The 20,251-nt window shown below is 51.7% G+C and overlaps 1 protein-coding gene across 2 annotated transcripts in view; it reads right to left on the bottom strand.

Moving 5' to 3' along the window:
- The window catches only part of GGTA1 (glycoprotein alpha-galactosyltransferase 1 (inactive)), a 65,684-nt gene that overhangs the window by 22,811 nt on the left and 22,622 nt on the right, over positions 1–20,251 (bottom strand). The window contains exon 2 of one of the 2 annotated variants that reach the window (XM_082842106.1): positions 8,525–8,640. The exons of the other annotated variant lie outside the window; for it this stretch is intronic. The gene's annotated coding sequence lies outside the window, so the exon portion shown is untranslated. The remainder of the gene's footprint in view (positions 1–8,524; positions 8,641–20,251) is intronic. 2 annotated transcript variants of the gene reach the window in all.

Genomic DNA, 20,251 nt, shown 5'->3' with positions numbered 1-20,251 from the left:
GTTGTTTGTTTATTTATTTATTTACTTACTTATTTTTATTGTAGTATAGTTGCTTTACAATGATGTGTTAGTTTCTGCTGTACAGCAAAGGGAATCAGTTATATGTGTACATATATCCTCTCTTTTTTGGATTTCCTTCCCATTTAAGTCACCACAGAGCATTGAGTAGAGTCCCCTGTGCTATATAGTAGGTTCTCATTAGTTATCTATTTTATACATAGTAGTGTATATATGTCAATCCCAATCTCCCACTTCATCCCATCCCCCCTTGGTAACCATAAGTTTATTCCCTACATCTGTGACTCTATTTCTGCTTTACAAATAAGTTCATCTGTACCATTTTTCTAGAGTGAGGGTCTAGCTAATGTTTCCCACGGACGCCAGCTGCCTCTGACTCAGATCGCCCCACCTCTTGGCATGTGATTTTGGGGAACCATCCATTCCTGAGCTCTGCTGCCCTTGATATACTGCCTATATGCCCATCCTCAGAGGGGAAAACTCCCTGGTCCTTTACAATCTAGACTCAACCACTTCCCAGCCAGCTCTTCTTCTCCACACCCACACAATCGACACACAGTAGGTATATAACTACTTCCTGATTGCCGCATGAAATTGTGATTGAAGGGGGAAGGGGTGATGGGTATGGAATAATGGTTTGGGAAGTACCTCAATTTGGGTAGTCGGGGAAGCCCTCACTGGGGAGGTGATTTTAAAGCTTCCCACGGGATGAAGATAGGATGGAAAAGGATGAAAAGTGCCACAAGAAAGGGTGAGAATATTTCGGAAACAGCATCTATACCAGGCTGACCGAGAAAAAGCTTCTTGTGTTTGGAATAAAACAAAAGCAAAAAACCTGGACAAGAAGAAAATAGCGAAGTTGTCCCACCTGAGCGGCTGGAACGAGGGCAGGGTGGTGGTAGGAGGCAGTCAGAGGGTGGGCAGGGGCAGTCAGAGCCTGGAAAGGCATGGAAAGTGGGTGGGGACCCACCAAGGCATCTGAAGCTGAAGAATCACTTCATCCAACTTCGTTCAGAGAGACCCATCTGGGCGCTGGGTATGCAGAACGGATAAAAGGACAAGGGCAGACTATTTTAATGGTCACAAAGAGGAGGTGGCCTGCCTCAAAGGGTGGCTTCATTCAAAATATACTTTGGAGACAGAACTGATAGGATTTGGCTGGTAATTTAGTCATCAGGGATGAGGGAAGAAACAAGGTTCCTGCTTAAGCAGGTGGGTTGTAGCATTTCCTCAAATGGGTTGGAGGAGGAACAGGCTTGAAGGATAATGACCATGAATTGCCTTTTGGATGTGTGTATTTCGAGGAGTGTGTGAACACCTGAATGGAGATGAGTAGGCAAGTGGACTTCCAAGCCTGAAGTTCATGGGAGAGATGTGGGCAGGCTGTGCAGTTGGAGGAGCTGTCCATGGACCCAGGACAGTATTTAACGTGAAGGGAATGAATTCGATTACCAAGGAGAGAATGTAGAGAGAAAAAAAGGAAGGAGGGCCCTGGGCTGAAGCTTGAAGATGCCAACACTTAGAGGTAGGATAGAAGAGGGGGAGAGAAGGAGAGGACCAGGAGGTGGAGAAAACACAAGAGTGGACACGTGGGAGCCAATGTCATCGCCTTGGTGAAGCCAGTTCCCACCTCCACCCCTGACCACCAGCGAAGCCCCCTTTCTCTCCTCCAGCTCCCCCATCACTTTATTTACGTTGCTGTACACATCACCTTGGGAGGCGGCTCATGTGGTAACGTCCACATTTTGGCTCTGTCTCCCCTAATCATTCGTTTGAGCTTCCTGAGGGCCGAAAGGATGTCTTCTTCTTCTTCTTCTTCTTTTTTTGGCCACACCACGTGGCATGTGGGATCTTAGTTCCCTGACCAGGGATGGAACCCATGTCCCCTGCACTGGAAGCATGGAATCTTAAACACTGGACTGCCAGGCAAGTCCCAGGAAGGATGTCTTCTTATTCAACCCTGAATCCCCAGTGCCCCACAGACAGCAGACGGGGCTGTCAATAAATGTCTGGTGAGCGCATGAGATAAAATGAGAATGGCACTGAGATGTGTCCTTTCAGGGGACAGGTTATTCTCCAATTCTTTTCAAAGAGCGTTCTGAGATGATTCCCGGCTTGGATCTCACATGCTCCATCACCTTTATTATTAAATCCAGTTAAAGAAGAAAAGGTATGGGATCAGCCATGACACTCTATTCCTTTTTTTTTTTTTTTTGTGGTACGCGGGCCTCTCACCACTGTGGCCCCTCCCACTGCGGAGTACAGGCTCCAGACGCGCAAGCTCAGTGGCCATGGCTCACAGGCCCAGCTTCCCGGACCGGGGCACGAACCCATGTCCCCTGCATCGGCAGGCGGACTCTCAACCACTGCGCCACCAGGGAAGCCCTCTATTCCTTCTTGCTTAGAAGGTGCGTTCTGTTTGGAAATGGAAAAGCCTGGGCTGAACTCAAGGTCATAACTCAACCTCCAGCTTTCAGATACAACTGTGATCGGTGGTGTTCCAGAGACCGTGAGAAGATGAGCCTTCTGGGCCACAGGGAAACCTCGGTCTCAAGCTTCTTCCCTGTGAATACCTCGTGAGCTTGCACAGACAGCCCGGGGCCCACAGCAAAGTTACGAAATGCAGAGGGCGGCACGCAACTCGGCCCCGCTGCTGGAAGAAGCCACTTGATTTCTATGTCAACAGCATTAGCACTGAGTGCAAGGAAAGGCCTGGGTGTGGAAGCAAACAGATCTGGATTGAGACTGTGGCCATCTCTCTCTGCCACTGTCTTCACCCCCAGAGGAATGTGGATGGTGATAGAACACGGGAGCTTGGGAGTGAGGCGGGGATTTGAGACACATGAAAATGGGTAACTCCGAACATGTAAGCATCTTTTCAGACCCTCACCCAACTCCAGGCTCTGAGAACCAAAAGCCTGTTTATAATTCAACTGGCATCCAGGCCCTAACGGACATGAGGCTATTTATAAACTTTATCCCACTTAGTGAGGCTGTTTAAATGTTTCTTTGCATAAATATTGATGTATCTTGTTACGTGCTTGTTCCTGCTGCACTGGCTGCATTACATAATATGATAAATACTCGGCATCTAAAAAGTTCTGAATTCCGACATATCTGGCCCTAGGGATTCAGAAGAGGGATGGTGGACCTGTAATGGATCACGTTTAGGTGGGTTTCCCCGTCTCTAAAATGGGGTTAAAAATGGTGATGACTGTAAGAGCTGGCATCCATAAAATATTTAGCATCGTGCCTGGCACCATATAAATGCTCAAAAAAGGCTAGTTCGGGCTTCCCTGGTGGCGCAGTTGTTGAGAGTCCGCCTCCCGATGCAGGGGACACGGGTTCGTGCCCTGGTCCGGGAGGATCTCACACGCCGCAGAGCGGCTGGGCCCTTGAGCCATGGCCGCTGAGCCTGCGCGTCCGGAGCCTGTGCTCCGCAACGGGAGAGGCCACAACAGTGAGAGGCCCGCGTACCGCAAAAAAAAAAAAAAAAAAAAAAAAGCTAGTTCTTACTAGTGGTATCCATAAAACAGGCTGTCGGGAGGATCCAATGAAGACAGCACAGTGCCTGGTAGTTAGCAAGAGCTCAAAGCATATTTGAGAGAAAAGAATAAGGGTTTTGGAATAAGAACATGTTAAACAATAAAGTGCAAACTGATGCAGATTCGGGACTCTAAAGGTTTATCCAGCTGTTCTGTGCTGCAGCCTGATTAAGAGCCCCTTGGCAATGCCAGGCGACTTTGATTTTCTTTGATCAAGCCCAGGCCATCCGAAGCTTTATCAACCCCACCTGCTGAGGATCAAACGCAAATTTTCTCCTGGTGTAAGAAACATTAAATAGAGAAACGCACAAGCTCTCATGGTAGAGAACATGGACGCTTACATCAGGGAGAGCCTGATATAAAATCAGACACACCCCCTAATCCCCTCTCCAAATGCAGCTGTTTGATTTTTTAATTTCAGAAATTAGCCTCAGAGGCAACTCTAGAAGCCCATTTCTTTCTGGACTCTATAAATGACGTGAATCTGCTTACTTTTGCTGTGGCCGGGCATCACTCTTTTTGGAAACTTACAGTTGGAAGCTGTGCAAATGAGCCGATCTCACGTCCTTTAGCAAAGCACTGGAAATGGGTGTATACACGCTTCCTGGAATCTGGAACCCCAGTGTCTGGGGACAGAAGGGTTGGCAGGGTGGCCAGCGGGTCTTTTAAAACATTTTAATTTTTCTCTCTGGATAAAATGAGGCATTTGGCAGCCAATGGGGCCTAACAGCCCTTCGCTGATGTGTTTGTCTCTCAGAATTTTCAAAACTGTGTCATTCTGAAGATTCGTGGTTGACTCTCTGACCCACCAAGTAGGAAAGTTGGGGTTGCTTCCAAATATCCCATTTAAGGGGTTGAGCACAGAATTAGGACCTACAGAGTACTAGCACCCTGCCTTATATGGGAGAGTGTAACTAGCTGAGTCACCTGGACCCCACCCCTCAGAGGATCATGTGAGCCCAGCCAGGCGCAGTTCCACCTGAGCCCTCCCAGCATCTCCCAGGCCCTCTTGTCATGGTGTTTGCGATTTCCCTCTGAATCCATCCCACCACTGGCACGGGCTGCTCCTGGGCCACTCCCAGAACTCAGTCCCTGCAACGGTTTCCACAGGAAACCGTCCCCACTCCTTGCTAAAAACCTGGGTGCACTTCACAAGGCAGGGTCACACTGTAAGCCTGTCGTTCCTCCGCCGTCCTCGCCCCCTCCCCCCGCCTCCTCTTCCACTTCTGTTTGCCTGGAGTGTCAGACGTTTCCATGTGGCCCATAAATTAATTCTTCCACACAGAATGATACACACACCCACGACTTCAGAGAATCTCCTAGTTTCACCCCAACTGATCTAAGTCAAGGTATTCCTTCCAGATAGAATTCCTCTCTGAAAGGAATTCTCGTGGCCCTTGTTTTCTCCATCCCATGTCAGGAAAAGGTGAGCATCTCAGCTGAATCACAGCACTCAGAAGCCCTGGAAAAGCCATTATCTTGGGAGAGAATGGCAACAGCAGCGGCAGAGGAAACCAAACCTTCCTGCAGGCTGAGGAATCTTCCTCTCTCCCCGTGATCCTTCCCCCTGCCCCTGGAACCCACAAGTGTTGCAAACAAAACAAAGCAGCTAAGGGGGTGGGGAGAGGGCTCAGGAGCTGACTGGGTATTAGTCACCCTGCACAAAACTCCGCTAAGAACGTGCAGCCCTGTATGCACCACCCGGGGCAAGTTCTCTGGCTCCGAGCCTCTGTTTACATAGACAAAATGGAGCTTCAAACACCCTCCTCTGGGGTTCTTGAAAGGACAAAAGGAGACACGTTTGCACAGCACATTGTGACTGGTGGTCAGTAAACGGTCCACCAATGGCCGTGGAAACAAGGATGACGCTTTCTCAGGGGAGAGATTCAGAAAGGCGTGGCTCTGAGGGCAGAGCTGTGGTTCCCTCCGAGAGGAGACTTGGCCCTCCAGGGCAGCACCACACAGAAGAGTCAAGCGAGAGCCCTCCACGCCACGCGGTGACTGCTGTGACGGTCAGCTCGGCTCCCCACCGCCCCCAGCTCGGGGTCCCACTGTGCATGGCCTTTGCCCCCGTGGCTCACCATGGGCAGTGAAGGAAGCGGCGGCTCAAACGTCACGCCAGCTCCCACACAGAGCGGCTTTGGGAACCAGGGTCACGGGTTCCTCTGGCCTCAGTCTCCCCAGCCTTGAAACAAGTCCTCAGGCTTTCCTGACTGACCTAGGACCTGGATGAGAAATCAGCCACAGGGCTGGAAGTCTCATTTTATGAGGACAAGTTCACTCAGCCACATGGAGCTCGTCTTGCTGCAATGGCCCGCAGATTCCTGGAAGTGATGATCAAGAGAGAGGACGGCCAAGCAACTCATGTTGAGCCCACAGGCCAACTGATCCAGAAGCTTATGAAACCTCTGAGTCAGGACCCCCGGCAAGACTGGGCCTGCTCTCCCACTGGGGTGGAGAGCGGGCAAAGCCCAAACGCTGCCCCGAGGCGAGGCACTGCTCCTGCCTGGGGGAATCACTCCAGCCTGGGTGCCTGTCCCAGAGCTGCAGGTGGGGCCTGAATACTGACCCCACTCCCTGCAGACCTACCTGGGTCCCAGTAACAAACTGCCCCAGCTAGACCTTGCTGAGCTCCCAGGAGCCCCCCACTTTGATCCACAAGAGAAGGAGCTGAACTAGCTGCTACTCTGCTCCCTGCTCAGGGGTCCCAGTGATCCAGACCTCACAGCCACCTGGTACCCACACCCCCCTCCCGCCATCCAGGATCGAAGAGCTGAGTTCTTCAGAGATCTGGCTGGCGCCACCTGAGCAGGAAAGTGCCAGAAGGTTCACAGCCGTGGCAGCACCGATAACCAGTTGTAAAGCTGAAAGAAACTTCTAAACTCGCAGTTATAAAAAGCAACCACTGACTAACCACGCTAGAGGCAAAACGGATTGGTCTTTGTCTCTATTAAAAATGATACTACAAAATCAGCAAAGAGGCAGCCCAGGAGTATGCAGCCAAAATATGACAGGTGCATCAGACAGCTGAGTACTATTGATCATTTTTCTATTACTTTCACAATTTATTAGGATGTTTTCTGGATTTTGTCCTATGTAGAATATTTGTCAATTTTTGTTATTTGTTGGGATGTCTCCTCACATCCTAAATAGTTTTCCATAACCATGGGTTTCACATCCACAGATTCAACTAACCACGGATCGAAAATGTTAAAAAAAACAAAAAATTCCAGAAAGTTCCAAAAAGCAAAACTTGAATTTGCTGCGTACATGCAACTATTTACATAGCATTTACACCATACTCGGTATTGTAAGTGATCTCCAGGTGACTTAAAGTGAACAGGAGGGTGTGTGTAGGTTATATGCAAATACTCTGCCGTTTATGTGAGGGACTTGAGCATCTTCAGATTCTGGTGTCTGTGAGGCCTTGGAACCAATCCCCTGTGGATACCGAGGGACGACTGCATTCACTTCCACACTAATATTATACTTGCAACTTTGCATTCTTTTTCTTAAAGCGGACCCTGAAAATTGAATACGCTTCTGGCCCTGCAACACTTGGATGCCCCCCAACTGAACCAGGCCAGGCCCCAGGCTAAATGCTTTACCAGTAATCTCTCAGGTAAACCTCACAACGACCCTGTGAAGGCCTTCTAGTATCATGCTCATTTTACAGATATGAAAATGGAGGCTCAGAAAGGTTAAGTGACTTGCCCAATGCCACACAGCATAAAGTGGTGGAGCCAGGATTCAGGTCCAGAGAGTTGGCCTCTAGTGCCCACCCTTTTAACTCTTTTGTTCTCAGTAAACATGCAGGCTTACCCATGGACTAACCACCCATGTCTCTCTGCAACATCCTCTCATTTTGCCTTTCATGATTACCACTTAGCAATTGACCCAAAGCCAGCTAATCACAGGCTAGACTCACTGAGGGGCTAGCTTCTCCTTGGACCAGCTGGTGAGCATTGGCTCAACTCCTCTGCCATTTCCAGGTGCCTCTTGTGTGCCTGGTGTGGGAGCCTTCCGCACTCACTCCATCCTGTTCATCCCTCATCCTGGTCAGCGCAGCGGCTTTTAGCTGAGGAAACTGAGCTTTGGCAAAGGCTGAGATCACTGGGCTTACCCACAGGTGGGTGGTGTGTTTGAAAAGCAGACCCTCTGCCTCCCAGGCCCAGCTGTGGCAGGGGGTGGTGCTGAGGGTGAGGAGGGAGAATGCTGCTTTATCCTAAAACCTCTCTAAATTGGTGGGCATTACGGGGAAATGCTCCCTGTTGGGAGAAACATGTTATAATTCGTGGGGAAAAAAAAGTGCATGGAGGGTTGTTTCCAGTTATGTTTTTCATTACAAGGGTCAAAGTAAACACAGACGGAGGAAAACAAGAGACAAGCTTCAGACTAAATATACAACTAGCTCTCGCTCCAGCCATCACAGACGGAACAACCTGTTCTCGGAGGGACGTCTTGTAGTGCCCTTTCTTGAATCCCCTTCAGGAAATCTGAAGCCTGGATCCAGCCAGCTTTTCCTTGCTGCCTGGCCCAGAAATCAGTGTGCAAGAGTTTTTCCAAGAGAAAGAAGGGGAGGTAAATGAAGGGTCGGCGCTGCCCTGAGAGGGCTCTGCATCCACCCGCAACGCAGGTCCTGGGCCCCAAGACTCGCCCTCCTGCCCCTGCAATGGCACTTTGAGTCCTGCACAGAAAACCCCAGGCTGCAGCCACGCCCTGTGAGGTCCTGCCAGGGGCAGCAAACTAACAGGGACTGGACCAGCATCCCACCAGCACCCACTTGATCCGACGCCGGGGAGAGGAGGACTCTGTCTTCTTCTAGAACTACCGAGGGGACCAGCAAGCAGTTAGGGGGAGAGCGGGGTTCCTCCCCCAGGGGCATGCACGCCGCAGCCGGCTCACAAAACCCCCAGTGACCCCGACAAGGCAGAGGTAAATCGTTTCAACATGTCACGTACCTCATCGTCTGCTTCTCTCCCCCCAGAGTAAAAGGCAAAACAACAAAGTTCTATTGAGCTCCGTTCTGCAGAAGGAGGCCGGGCTGGGAGGAAAGGAAGGTGCTCCGTTCCAACTCCTGTCAAAAGAATAAACAGCTGTTTCGGGAAGAGGGGGGCAGACGGATCCCGCAGCAGCAGTCAGGGCTTTGTTCCTTGCTGGCCCTGGGAAGTGGGCCGTTTATCAGGCCTGTTGACTCAGAGCTGCATGCCAAGGCAGAGACGTTCCTCTCTGGGCCCGGGAACGGCCCGGCCTCCCTCACCAAGCGAAACTACAGGTCCAAACTAGGGCTGGTGTTGGAGGAGGGAAGGCCACCACCCTTGGGAGAGACGTACAGGCCACCTGCGTCACCCGCTCCTGGGCGAAAATGAGAACCGTTCTGAACCCAAACAACCCCAAGTGACAGCTACCAGGAACAGCTGATGGAGAGTTAAAAAGGAAGGGAAAAAAATGGAGAGGGGTGCTTGAAGGAGAGAGTCCTCAAGACTCCTGTTGTCAGCCACCTAAACATTCCTCCACATCGAGCCTCTCTTCCACATCCTTTAGGCTTCAGAAGTTGTTTTGTTTGAGCGCTATTTTTATAGAATGTTCTGAGATCGCCCGCATTGCAAGCCGAGCTATAAGAACTTTAAAAGGTCACTGAGGCCCAACCCTGCTCTTTGGCTGAATAATGCTTAACCCTTCCCACACCCACCTCCAGCTCCCAAAATAGAACTTCCCAGCTGGAAGGGACCTCACAGCGGTGGATTTTCAAATATTGAAACAGCGAAAGCATTAAAAAAAAAAAAAGCACATGAAGTCATTCTCAGAATCCCTATGTGAAACAGAGGACACAGGGAGCTGTGGCTGATGCAGGGAAATGAAGCTTAAAGCCCCCCTACCCAACTCTCCCAAGTGGCCCTGGACACCTCCTTGGGAGTACAGACTGGAAACCCCAGACAGACCAAGGAGACGGGACCAAAACCAGATGGAAAGGGGCCAAGGACTGCCCCCCAGCCTCCAAGCCTCTGGGGGCATGAGCTAGTCGACCACAGTCTTCAGGGTCTGGAAGTGCTGCTTAACTACTTAAATCCTTCCTGCCGGCATCTACTACAGCTAACCCAGCCACACCTTACAACCCAGTTATTCCACCCAGGTGTATACCTCAAAGAAAGTACACATAAGCTCACCCAGAGGCATGGACTGGAACATTCACAGTGCACCAAAAACTGGCAACGACCCCAAGGCGCACCATCAGACAGATCGGGTGCGATCGAGCGTGGGAGTCCACGTACATCAGCGAGAAGTAACCAGCTACAGCCACTGACAGCAGGATGCATCTCACACACACTTCTTTCTCACTGAGCGAAAGCAGGCCTGGGTGACTCCATTGAGCGTTCAGAAATAGGCAAAACCAACCTGTGGTGCTAGAAGTCAGAGAGGGGGGTGGTAGAGACTGGGAAGGGGCCCCGGGGGAGTTCCATGCTGTTTCTTGAGCCAGGTAGTGGTTACACAGGTGTGTCTACCTTGTGAAAATTCATCACAAATGTCCCTTCTCTGTGTGTATGTTAAGAGCAAAAGTGAACAGAAACCCTCCTGCTGGAAACTGCATTCTCTGGGGCATTCTGTCTTTCCCTGACTCTGGCTCTCAGGACACAGGGTCACGGATAGACCTTGCTTTTTTCCTTCTCTTGGGGTGGACCTCCCAATACCGAGCATCACGGAGCACCTCACTATGGGTTCAGGGAAGATCTGTTGCATTAAATGATCCAGGCATCTGTACTGTGGTCAACAGGGAAGGGAAAGACGACAGCCTTTGGAGGCTAAGGAGCTGCGCTAAGATAAACCGGTCCTTTCTACGATCACACGGGTCTTCCGTTTTATAGTTTACAAAGCAGCCTCTCGCCTTTATCTCAGTGAGTCCTCAGGCTCACCCACCCAGGGGTCAGGGAAGGCAGGGAGGCTCTGAGAGCCTCTGCGACTTGCTCGAGGTCACCAGCTGGTGGGTCTCATGCCGCCCTTCCCCCTGAGCTGCCCCCGGGGGACACTCTACAGGTTAGTGGAATCAGAAGCTCCAGGTTGGTTAACCACAGCTCGACAGAGCATGCAAACCTGGAAGGCAGAAAATTCAACTTCCAGAGGATCCAACATGAAATTCCTCCTTCCCTGAAGCACAGACTCTCAAAACAAGGGAGCACATACTTGTGGTCGGTTTTTAATTGAGAGGCGGGGAACTGGAGCAAGGGAGCCTCAGGCCATGTTGCTCTGCTGAACAAAGGAGGCCAGAGGCTGTCCAGGTTAAGAGCCTGGCATCCCGGCCAGGCTGACTAATCTCATCACTCGATGGTCACCAAGGTCCCTTCCAGCCCTAACAGTCCACGGGCCTGTCAGACGACAGCCAGCATTCAGGGCCTGTCTGTCTGCCACACCCCGACTCAGAGGATCACACAGCCTCAGAGCTGCAGCCCAGGTGTGGAGATGCCCTGGCTTCACATCCCAGACCCCTTCCGGCTGGGAATCACGAAGGATCAGACCCCCACCCTGCAGACCCCTGCTTACGAAGGATCAGACCCCCACCCTGTGGAAGTGTGAGGATTAATTGTTCTTGGCCAAGAATGCTACAGACACAAAAGTTTCAGGCTGTCACTGTTTGTTGAATCCTGAATGTGTTCACGGCAGTTATAAAAGACATTTTTTTTTTTTTTTGTGGTACGCGGGCCTCTCACTGTTGTGGCCTCTCCCGCTGCTGAGCACAGGCTCCGGACGCACAGGCTCGGTGGCCATGGGTCACGGGCCCAGCCGCTACCGCGGCATGTGGGATCCTCCCGGACCAGGGCACGAACCCGCGTCCCCTGCATCGGCAGGCGGACTCTCAACCACTGTGCCACCAGGGAAGCCCTATAAAAGACGTTCTTGCTGATGCTCGTGAGTGCTGGAGCAATTTGGTTGGTTTCCCCTTCTCTGTGTTGGGGGTAATCATAATCCCACCTCTCAGGGTAGGCCAGGAGCTTAGAGCATGGTGGTTCTGAATTTGGACTCTGGGCCCAGGCTGCCTGGATTTGAGTCCTGGCTCTGCCCCGTATGCTGTGCAATCCTGGGCAACTTACTTAACTTCTCTGTGTCTCTGTTTCTACAGCTATAAAATGGGGATAATAGTACGTGTATGGTAGCTGGCACATGGTAAGGGTATAGAGATACATATTACCCAGTATTGCAAGAATTAAGGAGCTACTCCTTGAAAAGTGCTTGAGGTTCTCCATCACTGACAGTCTCCAGTGTTCAATTAATCCAAGGTTGCCGTTCCCTCGATTTTACATTGGTGTACGAAATAAAAATTTTGATCATGTATTCCTCCAGGTTGGGGAAACGTGGGGAAGGAGAGGTTCCAGCCAATGTTTCCATTACCATTAAGTACTGCCACACACCTGTGAGCACCAGCGCTGAAATGATCTTGGTGAAAGCCCATGTCGCAAATAACTGCACCCAGGAGACTCTGCACCTCTAGGTCTATTTCCTTGAGAAGAGCTGGAAACATGAAATCATGATGACTCTTTCCAAGCAACGCACAGCAAACCTTCTTGAGATATGCCTCCATCCCACCTAACTCCAGGACAGACTCCACCAAAGCCGTGCTGGGGCGCTCCCCCTGCTTCCAGAAGCTTCCGTCCTGAGCCTCAGCCACACCCCTTGTACCAGGAAGCCCCTCCCTGGGGCTGACCTTGGTTCTTCATGCTGTAGGTCAGACTCTTTCTAGAGAAGGAAGATGCTGGCTTTGTTGACAGCTTGGAAGGTACGAGGAGCTTCCACCAAGGGGCAAAGACTGGGTTCTGAGGACAGCCTGGGCTTGAGCCCCCAATACAGGTGGCTGGATTTCCCCAACCGAGGAGTCTCCCCTCCCCCTCTACCCTCCCTTGCTTCCTCTCACCGCTTCCTCAGGCTGGTGGCCCCAGATGGAGGTGAAAAAGAGGCACCTGGTTGTTCTTATCACAATCGGGCGGTGGGTGCCAGGGGGTGCCCTCGACTCCCCTAGAAATTCTCACCCTTCCCTGAACGGAGAGAGGCTTGAAGCCAGTAGGCCAGTGCCCTGCCTCAGAGCAGAACTACTTCCTGAACAGGTGAGAAGCTCAGCATCCCTCAAGGTCACAATCATGCCCTGTTTAGAGCCCACTGCTGTCTACAACGACCCACATACTTTTACACAACCCTAGGAGGGTAAGCAGGGTGAAGAGTACAGTCCCAAGTTATAAGGAAGGGAACTGAGGATAAAGTAAGAACCTTACAGAAGTGTATGGTCTGAGTCGTTAACCCTGGAATGGAAGACAAGTTTAGGGTTTTTCCATGATTCTATCCCACCTTAACCTCTTATACCCCCGATGGTGGTGAAGCCAGACCAAACTGGGGATGCTAACGGATGTAGAAGAAGGCAGGGGCTGTGAACCAAATGCCACTGGAACCCAAGAGCTATTGGGGGGCGGGGGGTGCTTGTCTTCCATCTTGGTCACTTCCGGGTCTTCCCAGTACCTGGAACAGCACCTGGCACCTATTAGGTGCTCAATAGATACATGTTGAATGAATGCTGAGTGAAAGCCAGGAGCCAGGTGGGCAGCAGAATTGTGTGAATTTGACCAGGTATAATGCAATAGGGAGTGATGGGGTCTGTGGTAAACTGGGGAACTTCTGCCCAAATCAGATCGAAATCAGATTTTCAAAAGAGAGAAAAAAAAATTGGGACTTCCCGGTGGTCCAGTGGTTAGAACTCTGAGCTTCCACTACAGGGGGCCCATGTTCGATCCCTGGTCGGGGAACTAAGATCCCGCAAGCTGCCCAGTGCGGCCAAAAATAAAAAATGAAAAAATAATAATAATAAGAGAAAAATAACTGCACCTAAACAGCACTTCTCTGATTACGGAATGTGATATATTGGACACAGATGACTCCTTTTTTAAGGGAAATCATTTTGTACCAGAAACTAAAAGTACTATTTGAACCCCTGCTCCGTTATCACCAGCCTGTGTGATGCAGCCATGTCCAGTTCCCTTCTCTGTGCCTCTGTTTTCTCATCTGTGGAGTGGACGGTCCCTCCCAATTCCACTCTGCCCTGCCTGAGCCTGAATCTGGGGGTACAGCTGTGGATCGGGCTCTTATAGAAATCTGACCAGGGGAATCTCAGAAGCCTTCATGGAGGAGGTGACGTGACTGGACCTTTTCAGGTGGGCTTCTCCTCCCTCCCAGCGACCTGGCATGTCTGTCTGCACAGGCCTTCACCCCTCTCTTCCTTCTCACTAAAGACAGGCTGGCAGGCAGCCCCCCCCCTTCAGGATTTGTAAATCCTCTTCTGCTCAGGCCCGGTCCCCCCAGGAGGTCCTGTGGGGTCATCTTATGAACAACCAGCTTTGGCTTTTGGAGGCAGGGGCCAGGATGCCACAGAACCTCCAGGCCACTCAGGAGCCCTTCTGAACCCTCCCAAAGGAGGCCCCAAACACACCGGTGAAAGAAAAGAGGAAATGGGGCACAATTCTGGCCCCAAAACAGAGAAACTCAGCCAAGCAAAGAGAAGGGAAACCAGTTTTTTGAGAGAGGGGACTCCGAGTCTGGCAGAGCCACAGAGAACTCTCTCCCAACCTGGCTCACCGCAAGGCCGGGGTGAGGACTCACCGTACCATGAAGATAAGGAGGCTAGGCAGGCTGCCCCACTCAGCCCAGCCCAGCCCAGCCCCAGAAGCATTTCCTTCCAAAGAGCCTGCGGAAGGGGATGGATTGCAGGGAAGAAAATGTTTTAAAAATTGAAATCAAGACCAATAGTACAACCAGATAAAAGAAAGCCCAAGAAAGTGCTTTCTAAATCCAATGACCTGCTTCCTCAGGCCATGTGGCTCCAGGCACATCCTTTTCCCCATCTGGGCCTCACACCCCATGTGGGCGCTAACCAAAGCTGAAGCAGCGCTTTCCCAGGATCCCTATGGCTCCTTGGAGGGGACCCACGTGGGCTCGGTGGCTGTGAAGATCCTGGTCTCACTTGCTCTGCAAATCTGGCTGATGGATGTGCAGCCTTCAGAGCTCAACATCACCTCCTCTGAGATCTGCTTCCCGGCTGGAGCTGAATCTCTCTCCCAAATTCCCACTGCCCTTGTGCAGCCTACTTGGAGCACAGGTTGCTGTGCAAGTGTCCATCTCGCCCTCCGCGTGCAAGCTCTCAAGGGCAGCAGGGAGCTCTGCTTTAACTCAAGGTCCCTGGTGGTCCTCATACAGGGTCCAGTACAGAGGCGGTCCTGAGGATCGGTGGATGGACGGACAGATGGATGGTATATTGGCTTGCCAGGGCTTCCGTAAGAAAGTACCACAAACTGGGTGGCTTAACACAACAGAAGTTTATTCTCTCACAATTCTGGAGGCCAGAAGTCCAAAGTCAAGGTGTTGGCAGAGCTGGTTCCCTCTGAAGGTCATGAGAGAGAACCCAACATGCCTCTCTCCTAGCTTCTGGTGGTTGCCAGCAACCCTTGGCGTGTTCCTTGTGACAGCATAACCCAACGCTCTACAGCGCCACACAGCGTTCTCCGTGTGTGTGTGTCTGTGTCGAAGTTTCCCTCTTCTTATAAGGATACCAGTCACTGGATTGGAGCCCACCCAAATCCAGTGTGACCTCATCTTAGCTTGAGTCATCTGCAAAGAATCTATTTCCAAAAAAACTCATATTCCTAGGCACTGGGAGTTAGGACTTGAACACATCTTTTTGGTAGACACAATTCTACCCACTAGAGACAGTTATCCAAATAGCTATTGGTTGGGAGCCTGTAAACACTCGCAGAACCACCTGCATACAATTACAGAGCTGAAAGCCAAAGGTTGGAGGCAGGTGGGGACGTGGAGGTGGTCTTGAGAGAGAGGAAAGTGGATGGAATCCTTAGAGCATCTCTATTTGATCAGGATTATAGGAAGAAGAGAAACGCCTCCCCAAGACAGGCTCTGTGGGATGCCCAGTAGAGATGCTGCAGGTCAGCCAACGTTCAGCTCTGGGCAACATAGAGATGTGAGTGGATAAGATCACCCTAGGAGGGGAAAGATGTGAAAGAAGAGGGGGCCCCCGGGGGCAGCTGGCATCAAAAACCCATGGAAGCTTGAAGTCGGGTACCAGATTGCAGTGTGTCGAGGAAAGAACCTCAGGCGAGGAAGTGACGTCAGTGAGTGCAAGGACCTCTTGCCAGCAACTTGCCTTGGGAGGGGTTGGAGAGAGGGTCCAGTTAGAGAAGCCATGGAGAAAAAGGGAAATACTCCTGAGTACACTGCTGACGACGGGAAACCCCTGATGAGACAGAGCCACGGAGAGGAGGGTTTGCAGGTTCAGAGGAGGGAAAGGACAGGTGCTGAAGAGCTGTGGAGGAAGAGCTGAAGGCTGTGGAGGAAGGCTTCAGGGAGGATGGAGGTGGGGATGCCACCAAGACAGGCAGAAGGTGCTTCCCCTTGTGCAAAAAGTGAGGAGACAGGGGACTTCCCTGGTGGCGCAATGCAGGGGACACGGGTTCGAGCCCCGGTCCGGGAAGATCCCACATGCCGCGGAACAGCTGGGCCCGTGAGCCATGGCCGCTGAGCCTGCGCGTCCGGAGCCTGTGCTCCGCAGCGGGAGGGGCCCCAACAGTGAGAGGCCTGCGTACCGCGCGCGCACACACACAAAAAAAGAATGCTGGGATTAGCCCCATCTGAATTCTCAGCTCAACTCCGCCCGATGACACTCCTCTGGCTGCCTCTGGCCTCACTTGCCCCCGGAAGAGGGAAGGCTGTGGAGGGAGGGTCGTGTTCCGGGGGCAAGGGTGCTGCTGCCTGAGAATCCCGAGGAGTGGGATTGCCAGGCAAACGAGGGGTGGCACCAGACAGAGGTCCTGTCCCCCGCTGTGCCTCCAACTCTGAGCAACTCCCTGTGTGTGCCTCGCTGTTTCCCACCCCCCTCCCCAATCAGATGAAAAGGTGGGGCTGGTGTCTCGGACTCTGCATCGCATGCCAGCTCTGGGGGCTCACGGCACCCCTCATGCCCAGCCACACGCCCTCAGCGAATAACGCCCCCAGAGGAGCAGTTGGTGCGTTCAGAGCATGTGATGAGGCTCCAGAAACCAGAGTCAGAGGGGAGATGACAGCCTTTGGGTGGAGGGAGGGCACTCTGGGGAGGGAGCCGGTGGCCCGAGCCAACAGCCAAGCGGAATCCAACGCTCTACCTGGTTCCCATCAGAACAGCTGAGCAGTCACGATCTAAAGAAGGCTCCTGCCCCCTCAGCCAAAATGCGAGGCCCTGGAACCAGCAAGGGGCCGTTTCATGCCCCCTCAGCCAAAATGCGAGGCCCTGGAACCAGCAAGGGGCCGTTTCATGCCCCCTCAGCCAAAATGCGAGGCCCTGGAACCAGCAAGGGGCCGTTTCATGTGGGAAGAAGTGGAAGTTTTCAGGGACCTCTGCCTGTTTCCTGTTCTCCCTCCTAGAAGGAGATCCCCCCCCCTCAAGGGGCCAGCTCCCAGTCACAGCCTGTTGACCCCGTTTGCTCCCCTGGCTGGCCGACAGCACAGTCTTCCAGGTGACGTGAACAGTGACATAAACAAGTCACTCTCGTCCAAAGGCGTTCAAGTCCCTCAGGCTTTTACGCCAGTGGTAATCTGTCAGCTCTCCTCTCCCGGTGTCCTGCTGGCCCAGCCCCCCTCCGAAAGGTGGCCACACCATTTACAGCATCCATGCCGAACAGCCTCTGCCTGAAGCCCTCCAGTGAGGGGGAGTTTACCACCCACCCGAGCAGTCTGGTTCATCTCTGGACTTTTCTGATTGTAAGACACATCTTTTCAGTGTGGAACTGAGCTCTGCTTCCCAGGATGTTATTAATAATAAGGACTGCCTTTCATTTACATACACCATCTCATTTAATCCTTTCTGCAATCACTAATGAGCCCTCCATTCCCCAGGCAGGGAATCTGAGGCTCAGAGGTTGAGTAAGACAGACCAGCAGATATAGCAGAACCCATAAGTTCTACCTGTCCGTGTAGCCTTACCTTTCCCATTCACCCTAACGGCTCCTCAGAGATAGGACCCTTGACTCTTTCCTCTCCAAGCAAAACATCATCTTCCCTGGCACACTTCAGGAAAGCCGTACCCACAAGCATTTATTCCATCAGTAAACACTTGGAGGACATTTACTCAGTCCTGGGACTGCTGGGACTGGGGTGCGCACAGAATGAATCACATCCACTGCCTGCGCTTGTCAAGCCCAAGTCTGCTGAGAGGGGCACGTGTGCCCACAAATGCCAAGTGCTCTCTGCGGACCTCAGCTACTGCCATTGTGTTAACCAGGCTGGTGCGGGCACAGAGCCAGGGCTGCACAGGTGTCCCCTGGTGGAAGTCACTGCTCCTCTCTACCCCTCGTCTTGTTCTTCTGTTCTGTTTTGCCATCCTCCTGTTTTTGACATCTGGGCTTTGCCTTTTCACAGCAACCCTTCCTGGTGTGGGTAGTTTCTCAGAGCCTGTGAAATCAAGGTGCTTTCCCTGACACTTCTGGTTTATGCTTGTCGTGGATCAGTTTTCAGGTCAATGTTTTAGTGCCCCCTTTCACTCTCAAAGGTGTGTAGGTCTGGGGGATAAATCATAGGGTCACTCTATGTAAAAACTGTTCAATAAAATAAAGAGGCTTCAACGAAGTCCCCTCGGACCCTCTAGGATGCAGAGCTTGCGTTTACTACCAACCAGTGCCTCAGGATACCGGCTTCAGCCGCCAGACTCTTTCCTGAGGCCGCTTGTGGCACAAGAGGTGGTACAGCCCAGTCCCTCCAGACGCATCTCCGCCCCCACCCCCAACTTGTCCCCCTTAGCGCCTGCGGCTGAGATCATCTCAGCTCACCCTGCTTCCCCTGTGTAGGCTAGGAGGTATTAAGAGTCTAAGAATTTACTGAAAAATCCTGAGGTTGTTTTTGTCTCGGGCTTCTTTTTTTTCCCCTCCACTAGATTTTTTTCTTGTAATAAGTTGAGCGTAAAAGGCCTTCCAAGAAATAATCTCTAATGATGACGTTCTAGGAACCTAGAGTGGGAAGCTACAAAACAACAGCAACAGCTACAAAACCAAAAAACAACCTCTTAATGGAGCCCACAATGGAGATGACTTTTTCTCTGCCTGTTCTTGGGATGAGCCAGTCCTGAGTTCAAATTCCAGCCCCGCTCCCTACTTTCTTGCTGTGTGGCCCTGGAAATGTCACTTCACATTCTGAGCCTTGGTTTACTCATCTGTAAAACAGGGATAATATATTCCTTACTCCTTGAGTTGTTGAAAGGATGAACAATAACATCTGTAAAGTTCCTGGTACCTCACAGGCACTTAGGAAAAGGCAACTTGTATTATTATCACCGGTTCCTAAGAGACAAGCACTGTCCCTACCTCATCATAGCAGCAGGAGGCCGTACAGCATAGAGGTCAGAGCCTGCACTTGAGTGAGCCCGGCCTGGGCATTGACTAAGTGTGTGGCCTTGGGTGAGTCACTTGACCTCCTGGGACTTGATTTCTCTCCTCTGTAAAATGAGAATAACAATGTCTCTCTTAGACCATCTTAAATGAGATAGTGCACATCAAGTGCTTGGCATAAGGCCTGATGTTGGAGCAAGTGCCCAATAGACGGCAGCTACTCAATTCCTAATGATGATTATTCCAGAACTCTCCACCTCACAGGCTCCAGCACCACCTGCTCTGTGTCAAACAACGACTTGTCCTCACGTCCGAAAAACAACCAGCTCTTCCTTTGCACGGGGTGTTCAGGAGGCCTCCTGCTTGCTGGAGCCTCTGACACAGCCCGTGAGGCAGGATGGGTCCCTGCATACAGAGGGAGTCTGGTGACTTGCCCAAGGTGGGAAGCTGGGTTTGGGTAGAGCCCAGAATTTCTTCAACCTCCTCCTGTCCCAAAGGAAGTCTGCAAATCACTGATTCAGAGTTGAAGGGAATGATGTGTTCGTTTGTTCATTCATTCATTAAGCAAATATTTATTTAATGTCAACATTGGCACCTACCAAGTGCTAGGCACTGTCCGGGCTGCTAGGTCAACAAGGATTAGCCAATACGGCCTCCCTCTCACGGAGCTCAGTGTAGTGGGAAGTGGAGCCCAGAATCCAACTCTCATGCCACCACATACATCCTGCAACCGAGGGGAGTGTCCTGTGACAGCAATGAGTCACCCCCTTACTCTAGGCTCCACGGACTTCTGGCGGACTCAGAGAGCAACCTCACCTGCCTCTTCGCCCATGTGGCTACAGGAACACCCCCGCCACCCAGGGTCACTCTCCTTTCAGGCCTGGCCTCAGTCTTCTGAGCAGCTTCATTTTACAGATGAGAAAGCTGAGGCACCAAGGCAGGGAAATGACTTATCCAGGGCCACTCAGCAATGAAGTGAGGAGGCTGGGGCTAGTAGCCAGGTGTCCGGCATCTCTCCGGGACGAGGACGAGAAGCCTCTTAACTACAGCACAGGAAATCAAGAACTCAGGGAAGGGGCTGAGGGCTGCAGTCGGTAGTCTTCTCCCAGAGTTTCCTTATTTATGCCCAAGAAAACCCCAAAAGCCTCTGCCAGGGAGGGCCATGTCTCTGTCCTTCCCTCCCCCTTCTACCCTCACTGCCCTTGAATGATTTTGGATGCCACGATGGGACACAGAAATGCAACTGGGAAAAGGTGAGCATCGTGTGTGGGCTGGAGACAAGTGAGGCATCCA

This window comes from Leucopleurus acutus (genome assembly GCF_964270905.1).
Source record: "Leucopleurus acutus genome assembly, chromosome: 7".
NCBI classification, from domain to species: domain Eukaryota; kingdom Metazoa; phylum Chordata; class Mammalia; order Artiodactyla; family Delphinidae; genus Leucopleurus; species Leucopleurus acutus.
This window is presented reverse-complemented; position numbering and strand designations above follow the sequence as displayed.